Source organism: Lytechinus pictus, chromosome 16 (assembly GCF_037042905.1).
Source record: "Lytechinus pictus isolate F3 Inbred chromosome 16, Lp3.0, whole genome shotgun sequence".
NCBI lineage: Eukaryota > Metazoa > Echinodermata > Echinoidea > Temnopleuroida > Toxopneustidae > Lytechinus > Lytechinus pictus.
This window is the reverse complement of record NC_087260.1, coordinates 4,426,206-4,438,978: the sequence shown is the minus strand read 5'-3', so window position 1 is coordinate 4,438,978 and position 12,773 is coordinate 4,426,206. Positions and strand designations below refer to the sequence as shown.

General features: G+C 33.6%; 1 protein-coding gene across 1 annotated transcript in view; it reads right to left on the bottom strand.

Annotated features, from left to right (window-relative positions):
- The window catches only part of LOC129278980 (helicase-like transcription factor), a 41,716-nt gene extending 40,207 nt beyond the window's left edge, over nucleotides 1-1,509 (bottom strand). The window contains exon 1 of the mRNA XM_064111134.1: nucleotides 1,277-1,509. The gene's annotated coding sequence lies outside the window, so the exon portion shown is untranslated. The remainder of the gene's footprint in view (nucleotides 1-1,276) is intronic.
- Between the last annotated feature and the right edge of the window lie 11,264 nt (nucleotides 1,510-12,773).

Genomic DNA, 12,773 nt, shown 5'->3' with positions numbered 1-12,773 from the left:
TCCCTCCCCTTTAACACTGAATATGAATCTTTACCCAAAATGAATATTTGTGTCAAATTTTATGAGCACAGGCTGAAAACTGAGAAGTAGATTGATCCACGATGAATTTTCCTGCATTTCTAGCTATCATATGTGGTTACCCTGGCAATGCACTCTCTGACAAATGCAAAAAAAAAGTTCTTGCACATCTTTACCTCAAGGCCAATGTGTGAGCCGTATTTCATGATAATTGTTTCAAAACTGATGAAGTAGTTCAAATTGCAAGGTGTTTACCTAAATCTTGCCATATAATATGTTGTTACCATGGCAACACAATTTCTGAAACACACAAAAAGTGCCTTGTACATCTTTACTTTAATACCAATGTGTGTGCTGAATTGCATGTGAATTGATTGAAAACTGATGAAGCAGTTTGAATTGTAAGTTTTTTCCCAATTTTCACCATATAATATGTTGTTACCATGGCAACGAGATTTCTAAAAGACACACAAAAATCTGTCTTAGACATCTTCACCTCAAGACCAATGTGTGTGCCGAATTTCATGAGAATCGGATGAAAACAGAGGAAGTAGTTCTAACTGCAAGATTTTTACCTTATTTTGGCCATAATACACTGTTACCATGGCAACACCATTTCCAACACATGCAAAAAATGTGTTTTGCACATCTTTACCCCAAGACCAAAATATGTACATACATACCAACATCCAACCCCCTCCACCGCCACCCTTCGGCTTGTTTAGCATCTGCATTCAGATCTTTGGTGCATTGAGATGTGAGGACAAACAGAACATCTGTTCAAAAAGGGTCTGAATTTAAGAACTAAACCAATGCAAAATAATGCACTGCTATTGAGTTTTGCACTAGCGCTAGTCTATATATCAGACCAATCTAAACTCATAAATTCTGACCTTTTTCACCCATTTTTTCTCTGTTCCTGCAGCCAGATTTTTTGGAGCATACCCCATTTTTAATTCTTATACAAAATCAAAGGTCTGGAGAAAAAATCATGCTTTTGTCCACCGTGTCCACAAGTAGGGTGTTTTTGACGCTAACAGACCGGACTATAGGTCTAACGAGTAACGTTAAGTGAATGGGTGCGCAGACAAGGCCAAGGTGTGAGGCACCATTGATTGATCTGAACTGTCTGGCCGGTCAACATTCATGTACCGGTATTTATCCTGAATTTCTGAAAGAATAAAACTTTTATAAAAAGAACGACTCATTTTAATTCAAGCAACTGTAACAAGTTTTATGGCAAAGACGAGCATCTTACCAATCAAAGGATGTTTACAAATACAAAATGTTGACTCTCTCTCCCCCTCGTTTCAGTAGTTCCTCGGTATCGACGCTGTGGCTATACTATCGCGCTATAGCGCGCACTAGCGCCTAGCTAGCTAGCTAGCTAGCGCAGCAGCGCAGCCTGCATGCGCTGCTCGCTCGCGCTCGATCGCGATCGCGCTCCCTAGTCGATCGTGCAAAACATCAAATTTTCCCGCTCGTATATATACAGCGCCCTCCCCGTAAATCCGGATAAGGGGATCAGCGAGCCGTTTGAGCGTTTCACGAAAGGACTTGTCGGACATTATCAGTAGGCCCTATAAAAGTCCCATTTTATCCGGCACTTTATCCGACAGTTACCTTTTTTTCTTCTTTTATCCTCAAATCGAGGTACCGTACGCTGCCCAATCGTCGCTCAGTTTACGTATTTTCCTTTATGTTTCATTCAATTAGCTATGATACCCTTACTTCTATGTCACCTGAAAGAGAAAATACTGGAAAATCGTTTCATAGGATAATAATTATATGTCTTCAAAGCACCGCTGTGTAATTCGCCGTTTTCGGCACCCCTTGCGCCTGTCCCATTCGCCGCTCACCACTGCCCTAACTCCGCTCACTTAGCGCGCGCATTCATACATGTAGTTTATAAGGCCTGATACTTATCTTTTTTTTTCTACCCTTTTTCTTGCACTTCTGATTGAGAAAGTGTGTAATTTTGTTGTGATTAAATGTATTGTTTACAAGTTTTATAGTACTATACACTGTATAAAATGTTCCTTTCGCCAAGTGCAATTATTTTTAGGGCCTCAAACTTTTTGTTACTGATCATCGCCTATAGGCCTATCATTTTTTTTAATCCTCTAAACTTTATTCCGTATTTTTTCATAAAATACATATTTTCAAAGTAATCATTTTCGCCACTCATCCAACTTGAGTGCCCCCCCCCCCTTGTCGTCCCTTCCGCTCATTGCCCCCTGATGCCATTGACCATTGATTTCCATTATTATTTTTTTTTTACTATTATAAATAATTATTTGCATCCTCCTTCAGGTTCTAATTCAAATTTGCTGCTTTGACACTGTCTTGACTCATCATTTACAAGTATGTATTCGTGTATCCCACTTTTTTGTTTACTTTTTCGTTTACTCTTTATTTATTCCCCTACTTTTTCTTGTCGTATTGATATTTTATGGGACTCTCACTGCATATTTTTTGGAGCCTTCAACCAACAAGCTTTGCTTTTACTTTTAGCTCCATCATATCCACATCTCTCATTTTCTTTCTTTGTCATTATTTTAGAACCAATTACAAGAATACATTCTAGTACTTTTTTCTATTGTTATTATTATGTATACATTTCATATGTTTACGATGTTTATTTATGCTTATCTATGAAAACATGTATTGTATAATATTATTGTTTGTATTGAATTGTTGATTTTTTGAAAATGTGAAATGTTGATGTGCATAAACCTTAAACCCTGAACTCCGATAATATTTTTTGGGGGGATTCCCTTATATTGACTTTCATAAAAAAAAGCTCATCTTGAAAAACAACAATAATATTTAATCACCTCGCTGGTTTAAGTTCATATTCTAACTCCCGTCAATAATAGGAGAGGGAAAAAGGCACTCAAGAAAATTCTATTTGTTCAAAATAAATTGGTCAATTTAAATCCTGTTCCGTTTTCAAACAAAACATAATAAAAAAAAGGAAATCTCCAGAAACATGACAAAGTTTCATCTATTCAAATCAATCAGGAAACTACTGACCGAGCTCAAAAGGCCTATATATAGGCCCATTAGTGGGATTTTTTAAAATTTATTCATTTAAATTCTTTATTTTATTTAGATTTATAGATATGAATCAGATAGGCATGCAGATAATGGGCCTAACATAAAATATATGTATCATTAGGCTCATAAGTTATCACATAGGCCTAATTACACATCTATTTGAGGTGACGTGTATAAAATCCTTGTTTCATTCCAATTGAATTATCCCTAAATTTCATACTCAGAGTAAATAATATTGGTAATCATCAAAATATGAATAGGCCACATTAAAAAAAACCAGCATTACGATCGATAATAGCCTAGAAGACATGCCAGGGGCCGCGGAACCGGGGGAGGGGCTTCACCCCAGAACAAACAAAAAAACTATCCCTATATAGTTGTTTGTACGTCGGTATTGATAAACATCGAAGTCTCATTTTTTTAGCATTGATGACCCTACGATTCGTTATAGAGCAAGATAATTTTTGTAAAACTTTTTCCCAAACACTTTGGGCCGGGACAATGATTACAATTAAATCTCGAAATATTTCTGGTGAACAGTGACAAACTCTTTTGATCATCTTTCAACATTTCTGTGAACGTCAGCTTATCTGCCTGCTCCATGATAAATCGTTGACGACCGAGGGGCTTTTATTTGCCGTCACCCTCAGCTAAAGGGAGAGCGGGAGAGAGAGGGGGAGATAGAGATGAAATCGAAGGAGAAGTGAGAGAGGAAAATGTAAAAGAGTATAAAGAAGAAAAAATGGCCGCGTCGCAAAATAGACAACAACGGATGAGGTATCAATCAAGGCCGGAATAGGAAAATAATAAAATGAAAAAAAAAAGATTATCAGGAAGGAAAATAAAAGGAAGAAGACAAGACGAAAATGAGAGTTGGGGGACCGACAAATACCTGTACCCTTCATTTAGAACAGAATAACTATTCAGCCTGCGCTTCGCGTCCGCATTGCCCGTTTGTTTCATTATTCATGTCTTGTTTTCAAGTCATTCTCGGTTTGTAAGATAAAATATCATTACAAAAGTGCTTAAAATGTTTCGTTTTTTCTCTGAATCAGGGGCGGAAATCTCTCCCAAAAAGTAGGGGGGGCAAGGGGCTGGAAAATTTGACAAGCAAAAAAAATTTGTTCATGAATTCATATGACACTCGATCTCTTTTAAGACTTACTTTATTATTCATGTATTACAGTTATAATCTGCTCTATAGCTAACATATTGAGCATAATATTATAGGCTGATCAATCGAGCTGATTTATCTTATAGAAAGTTGTATTGTCAAGCAAATATTACCACTATTCTTATTGAAGCGATGTTTCTTATGAGGTAGGCCTATACTGAATTATGACCTGAAATAAATTCAGACATTTCTACATTGTTTACACTTAATTTTCATCTCATATTAAATTAACGAGTTGAATTAGTAGAGTAATCAGGCGTTACCATGGCAACATACCATTACCATGCATTCAAATGAACTTATATCCATGCAGAACACTCTGTTGTTTTCGAAATTTAATTTAAATGAGTTGGTCGAACCTATGTAGATTTTTGGCATTTTCATTGTCATTTTCCACCATTCATCTTTTCCCACCATAATGTTGATTTTTGATGGCAATTCAATAAATGCCCCCAACGTACATGGCCAAAGTTCATTGACTTTAAATTACCTTTGACCGTGGCATGACCTGAAACTCACTATAGGATTTTCACTGACTCCCTTATTTCTAAGTTTCATGAAAGCTATAGAAACCTATAGGCCTATTTCAAACTTATGATTACATTTCACAAACTTATCCTGTTTTAAGATTTCAATGTTTACGACGCCGCGCAGTCGGAAAAAGCGGCGCCCTGTCTCTGCAGGCAATCAAGACAATTGTATTTTTCTGCGGGAAAGATAAGCCGTTACCATGGCAATGGATCTTTCGCAAAAAGCTTTGATGACTTGATAGGCCTATATCTAGAAATTGAATTTGGAAGGCTTAAGAATGATAGATTGGACCATTTAAATTGACAGGGTAATATGCCATATATATAGGCTCAATATGTTATTTTTAAAAACATATTAATCAGTTGCCATGGCAACGGCGGAAGGAGGCATTTATGAAACTGGCAACAAGCGAATTCATGTTCAGCACCATCAAAATAGAGGAAATGACACAAAAAATCAGATTCTAATGAAAAGTCTACTTGAAAAATTATGACAATTCCGTTTAGGCCCTATACTCTTACAATGATTATCATACTACAATCAGGGTGAGCGGAGTTAGGGCAGGCTGCTATCTCAAGGTATGCCCTCGCTAATTCATTCACACAACAAATATTCATTCTTGAAAAAATTGTCACGACGACATATCAGGACCTCCCGCACCTGCGACTCTCACATTTTCATTCATCATATAAGAATAAAAAAAATTTCACTGTTTTTAGGAGTTTTTAAAGTGATTGAAAAAAACCGTAATTTGGTGCAGTTGCGGTACAGTTGATCGAAGTTCAAACAGTTATCGGGTTACTTTACATTTAAAGCTGTATTTCACGATGGTTTATGAAGGGATTGATTTTATTTTTCCACACTTTGTTTTTTCATGTAATGGTCTCCTCTTGGGTGCTTAATTATGCGAGTATACTAAACAATAAGGAATTTGGGACGAATTTAAAACGATAATCATAATAAGCAGCGTGCGCATCGCGCTTGTGAGGGTGAGCGAGAATTGGGCAGCGTATACGGTATATTTATTCACAATAACATATACCGGTACATATATACAAACAATTTAACAATGCAATAATTTTTTTGAGTATGCACATTTCCAATTTCCAAACTTTCTTTTTTGTTTACATATCTTTCTAAATAAACAATCATAGCTACCTTAAATTCAACCCATAAAGAATTTGCATTATATATTTTACCTTTGAATGTGATTTTTTATATACTAAATAACAAATTAAGCAATAACACGAAATAGATTAGACACAGCATAGTTGTAGATCATTAACGTTTTTTTCATCCAAAGTAATCTTGAAAATATAGAATTTTCATCTTCCAAAATAATCGAACAGTGTGAGTAAGAAATAAAAAGTGGTTTCAACTACCCCACAAATGTGTTGTTATTTACTACGCACCACTTAAATAAATTATATTTTGAGGGTAAAATCTTGTTCAAAAATTTAAAACTAAATTGTCTAATCCTGTTATCTACAATCAAATGCAACTTATAGTAAAAGACATGATTCCAATTAAAAGAAACACGTACACAGTAAAAATTACGCTGTTTAAGATTTTATACAACGCTGTTTACTATATGAACCTTACAGTATTTGTTTAACCATTTAAACAATCATGTTTAATTTATTGAAGATTAGATATTGAAAATTAAACTTCGTTGCTTAAGATTTAAACACTTGTTTAAACTGTTTAAACAATTATTGTAAGGTTCATATATAGTAAACAGCGTTGTATAATTTTTTTTTACTGTGAATGAATAAAGACCAAAAGGATACAGTGACTTGTTCTTCAATCTGTACATAATAATGAATATATCTTTCTTGTAGGTAAATAATCTAAAGTTAGCTGCACTCCATTCTATTTTTGAATTAAAATCTTTCACCTTTTTTTTAATTGAGTAGATCATTTTTCACAAACATCTCATGTCTTATTCAAACAATAGACAGGAAAAGACTTTTTCTTTTAATCTAGCATACTCTATAAATCAAATAAAAGTTGAGAAAAATATATAGATTTATTTAAATATTTGGTGCTAACCACTGACAATTTCTTACAACATCTTAAAATTTACTCTAAATAGGCCTATACCTACATGCTTCAATTTCTCAAATGTCACTTATACGTTTATTAAATGTTATATTACTATTATTCCAAATTATTTCATTTTCAAGGTTTTTTTTTACTTCAAATAAACCAATATATCATAACTTAGACCAGCTACAAAAAAATCATGGTAAAAAACTTGGTAGATTTGCTTTTATCCCGGCTTTTATATATGCAAAGAAAATTCATATCTTTTGTGGATAAATTCAAAACATAAAGGAATTTCACCAATAACCAATAATTAAAAATGAATTTCCAGCTACGTTCACTGTGTTTTAGCTGTTTTATTTCAGTATACAAACATTTCTTTTCTTTTGTAGAATTCCAAATGATGATATCAATAACGTTATACTTAAAACTATAAGTCCATATATTGTTGATCCTCTTGCTTACATTTTCAATTTGTCTTTACTTCATGGACAAATTCCTGACTCCATGAAAATTGCAAAAGTCATTCCCAGCATTTATAAGAAAGGAGATAGACTGAATATTAACAATTATCGACCTATCTCCCTACTACCATGTCTTTCTAAAACTCTAGAGAAACTCATATATACCCGAACGATTAAATTTTTGAATGATAATAACATTTTTTCAAATTTCCAGTTTGGTTTTAGAGAAAAGCACAGTACAATTCACGCCTTATTATCCTTTGTTGAAAAAGTTGCTCATGCTGTCGATAAATCTTCACTCATGGTCGGTATTTTCCTGGACTTCTCCAAGGCCTTCGACACTATTAATCATGACATCCTACTTCATAAATTATTTCATTATGGCATACGTGGGAAGGCCTTGGAGTGGTTCAGGAATTACCTCTCTAACAGAAAACAATTTGTTTTTCTTAATGACCATTCCTCCAATTTGTGTAATATTATGGTGTGCCACAAGGAAGTATTCTGGGACCCCTCTTGTTTATTTTATATATAAATGATTTTTGCAGAGCATCTGACATTTTATCTTTCATTATTTTTGCTGATGACACAAATCTATTCTTCTCTCACAATGATCCGCTTACACTTGTTAACATAATAAACTCTGAATTAACTAATATTTTGAATTGGATCAGAGCTAACAAATTATCAATTAACCTTCAAAAAACTAAATACATTTTATTCAGTAATACCATAGAAATAGATTCCTTACCTTTTGACATTTTTATTGAAGATTTTCAACTGGAAAGTGTCTCCTCAATTAAATTTTTGGGAGTTCATGTAGATAACAAACTCTCCTGGAAATGCCATATTGATAATATTTGTAAAACAATATCCCGAAATATCGGCATCATAAATAGGTTGAAACGTTTATTCCTGTAACTTCTCTACTTACATTATATTCTTCTCTTATATTACCATATATCAACTATGGGATCCTTGTGTGGGGCAATACCCACCAAAACTTACTTAACAAAATATTATTATTACAAAAAAAAGCCCTTCGTATTATTTCATTCTCACACCCCCGTTCTCACACTGATCCGCTTTTCCTTGATTACAACATTTTAAAGGTTCAAGACTTATACCAATTTCAGCTTGGGCAGTTTATGTTCATGTATAAAAACAGTATGGTTCCTTTGGCATTTAATCATTTTTTTTCTCAAAATAACAATTTCCATAGGTATAATATCCTACCAGACAAGCCGATAACTTTCATCTGCCTATCTTAAGAACTCGTTTTGCGCAAAATACTTTTATTTTCACCGCCCCCAAATTTTGGAATTCACTCCATACAGATGTTCAACAGGCCCCCTCTATCCACTCCTTTAAGAGAAAACTAAATAAAATTATGTTACTGTCTAACCAAAGTAATTAATTAGTTTGTATATTTTTTAGTATTGTCTAAGCACGCTATTAAGTCACACTCTCTTTGATCCACGTTTGCACTCTCGTTCTTGCCCCCCCCCCCTTATCTCTCTCTTTCCGACCCTTTCTCTCCATATAATCTGTGTCTGTGTGTGTTTGTGTGCCTCCCTCTCTCTCACTCCCCTTTCAGTAATTTATTCCTTCTCTCTGCCCTCTATTCTTCATCATGTCTTTGTTTTCTTTTTAGTTTTTAGTATCGTCCCATATCTCTGTCATCTTTTTATCATTTCTCGCTATTACTCACCATCTTTTTATTATTTCCAATGTTCTATTTCAACCTATTGTATTTACACCTGCAAATGAGTGCGATTTCTCAAATGTTTAATATACTTTCTTGGGGGATCCACGCTCTACAAGCAATGCTTTTTAGTGGATCCCCTCATTTCCATATCAGATTGTGTTAAAACTATTTTACAAATATTTTGGAACTTGCAATTGATCTGTAATCATTGTTATCATATTTCTTTTGTATTTGTTTATATTTATAATGTACGTTTGATTTGTATTTGCTTATGTTGATAATGGAAATGGAAAATAAACTTGAACTTGAACTTGAACTTGAAATGAAAGTATATATTTTTTTTCCTCGTGTCAGAGGTTTTTTATTCATTCAATTGCCAAGTTTCAGTTTCAGTTTAGTTTATTTCACTTCCATTTTCTTATAATAAACATAACAAACATATATACATATGTATGAATGTACATAACAGAATAAGTGTCATAAGAATACTTCAATAATTAATTAACAAATTCGTAGGAAATAGTCGAAGTATATATAATTATTTTTGTTCCAAACACATTTTGATAATTAGACAAATTATAGATTACAGTTAGCATGTGAAAATGAAAATGAGGGACTTATTAAAAAGCAGAGTTTGTAATGGTAAGTCCCTTGCGATAAATTTGTAGTAATCTTAATCGTTTGTAATTAAAAGTAAAGTAGGACAATCTTGACCATATATGAAGAACGGCAAAATATGTTTGAATAACAAGGAAAGGGGGGGGGGGGACTGTGACTACATAAATTAGGGGGAGAAGGGAATATTAAAAACTGGGGGAAATAAAACAAAAAACAAAAAATTGTGTCTAGCAGAGAAAAGGGAAAGGGGAGGGGAAAGAGAAATAGGGTCGAGAGTTAAGTATCGTGGAAAAGAGAAAGCAGTTCATATGTGTTATACGTTGTACTCATTAAGGAATGAGAGTTTTAGGTGTTTTTTTAAGGTGTTTATATTTCTATTTTGTTTAAGGCTTTGGTGAATACCATTCCAGTATTTGGGACCTGTGTAAATGATGGTTTTTTGTGCGAGTGTGGTTCTAGTCAGAGGGGGATGATATTGATTTTGAATAGCTTGTCTTGTAGGGTATGTATGGATGTCAGTGTTTTTGGTAAAGAGTAATTGCGGGGGTAATTCGTTTTTTGATAGCTGGAACATAAAAGTTCCAAGGTTCAGGAGATAGAGATCGTGGATTTTTAGTATTCTATTTTTTTTTAAATAACGGGCTTGTATGAGAACGGTAATGGGCATTTTCAATTATTCTGACAATTCGTTTTTGGAGCAAAAATATTCTATTAGTTTGTGTTATTTGTGAGTTACCCCAGGATAACATTCCGTAGTTTAGATAAGGGAGGATGAGGGTTGAATAGAGGGTCAAAAGTATTTTGTGAGGTAAAAATATTTTTAGTTTGTTGATGACACCAATGTTTCTTGCGATCACTCTACAAAGAATATCAATGTGTGTTTTCCATAATAATTTGTTGTCGATGAATATGCCGAGAAATTTTGTTGATTGGATAGAGTCAATATTTATGCCATTAATGTTAATGTTACCATGGATCGTTTGTATTGAGTTACTAAATAACATGTAATTTGTCTTGTTATGTTTAATGATAGTTTGTTCGCCCGTATCCAAGTATGGACCGATTTTAATTCGGTATTCATAACATTAATCAAAGTTGTTGGGTCACGATGGGAGAAAAATATGTTGGAGTCGTCAGCGAACAGAATGAAATATAATAGTTCAGAAGATTTATGGAAGTCGTTTTATAAACAATATAAATAATAGGGGACCGAGGAGTGATCCTTGTGGTACAGCACAATTTATGTTTTCCAGGTTTTCCAAGTAAACATGTATGAACATTCAGGGTCTTAGAGACAAATGAAAGTATATAACATATTATTTATAAACTTGATTATTTTCTACGGGAACTCTAATTACTTTTGCAGGATAAACAATTTAAGACAGCAACAAAGTTTTGATAATAACAATTTTCCCGAAAAATGTTGAATTTCTTACTTTCCAGACTTAAATATTTTGATTAGTTTATTCTGCCAATTATAACCTTCAACTTCTGTCTCATTTTTCCCAACGTATTATATACCTAAATGTTTTATCGGATCTTCAGTGCTTTCTATATATTTGTCCGGGGTCGATATCGAGATCAAGTTTCAGCAGCTTGTTTTTGCAAATTAATCTTTGGCCCAGCATTTGAACCAAAAAATGTTAATTCCTCCATCAATACAGAAATAGAATTTATATTTGTCATAAATATAGTTGTATCATCGGCAAATTGGGATATTTTCACTTCTACTTCATCATTATTCCTCCGCGAAAAGGTAAATTAAGACCTTCAGTTTTATGATTCCGTTAAATTTTCCTTGCCAAAACGTCTGCAACGATTATAAAAAGTAGTGATGACAGGGGGCGCCCCTGCCTGACACCTCTTTTGATTTGAAAGGTTTCAGAAATCCAGCAATGATTAAACACTCGGCCTTGTGCGTTTTTATACATCGATTGAATCCACTGAATGAAAGAATTTCCAAAATATAATCTTTACCAAGGTAAAATAGAAATTTATGACCCACATTGTTATAGGCTTTTTCGAAATCCGGAAAAAAATGATCTCTGGGGCTTTAATACCCTGGTAATAATCAATTATATCTTGCACCAGAGGTACATTTTCGGCAAAAGACCTTTCCTTTATTAAAACCACTTTGATCAAGATATACAATGCTTGTTATTACATTTTGTAAATGTTTGGCGAGAACTTGTGCAAGCATTTTGTAATCCACATTAAGGATTGATATCGGTCTCCAGTTATGAATATTTTTTTTCTATTCCCCCTTTTTAAAAACATGGCCATGTTCTGACTTCGAAACAATAATTGTTACTTTCTCTGACCTTCATTTAAGCTATATTCATTAACATATATTTTAGTTTGCAGCAAAGGCATTTATAAAACTCGACTGTCAGGCCGTCGCTGTCTGGTGATTTATTATTATGCATTCTTGACAATGTCTCAGCACATTCTTTTTCGGTTACATCGCCTTCACAACCTGACGCTTCTTTTTCATTTAACATTTGCACATAATTATGTATCAGATAAATACTGTTCGTATTCCAAATCACTTTTAAAATCAAGGTTTTTGTATTATCATAATATTCACATAATCTCTGTAAACTGGTAATATTTTCACCTTATCAGTCATGGTTTACCCTTGTATTCTAGGCAATCAACTTTTTTCTTTTTTCAATTTTTTTGTCAAGGCCAAGAAAGTATTTTATTGATTTTCTCCTTCCTCCATCCACTTCTTTCTCGATCTGATGTAGGCTCCTCTGCATTTATGATTATACAATGTTTCTATATCTTTCATTATTTTATTAATTTCTTCGACATTTCTATCAGTAGGACGACTGTCCATTTCTTTGTTCGATAAGAAATATCGCTTTTTCAAATGAACAAGTTTTTTCTTTTTTTTTCGTTGTAGGCCCTACATCTATAGCATGTTTAATCGTATATTCTTTTATTTTAACTTTACACATTTCCCATTTTCCTTGAACATCAAGGTTCTTAAATTTCAATTCACATTTATTTAGTACATTTCAACATTCAACCTATATATCATCATTAAGTAAGTTACTGTTGAATTTCCAGTAACACCGTCCTCGTACATCAGTAATAAGTTTTAATTTCAAAGAAATAGCATTATGGTCATAATTAACACAAGGTATGA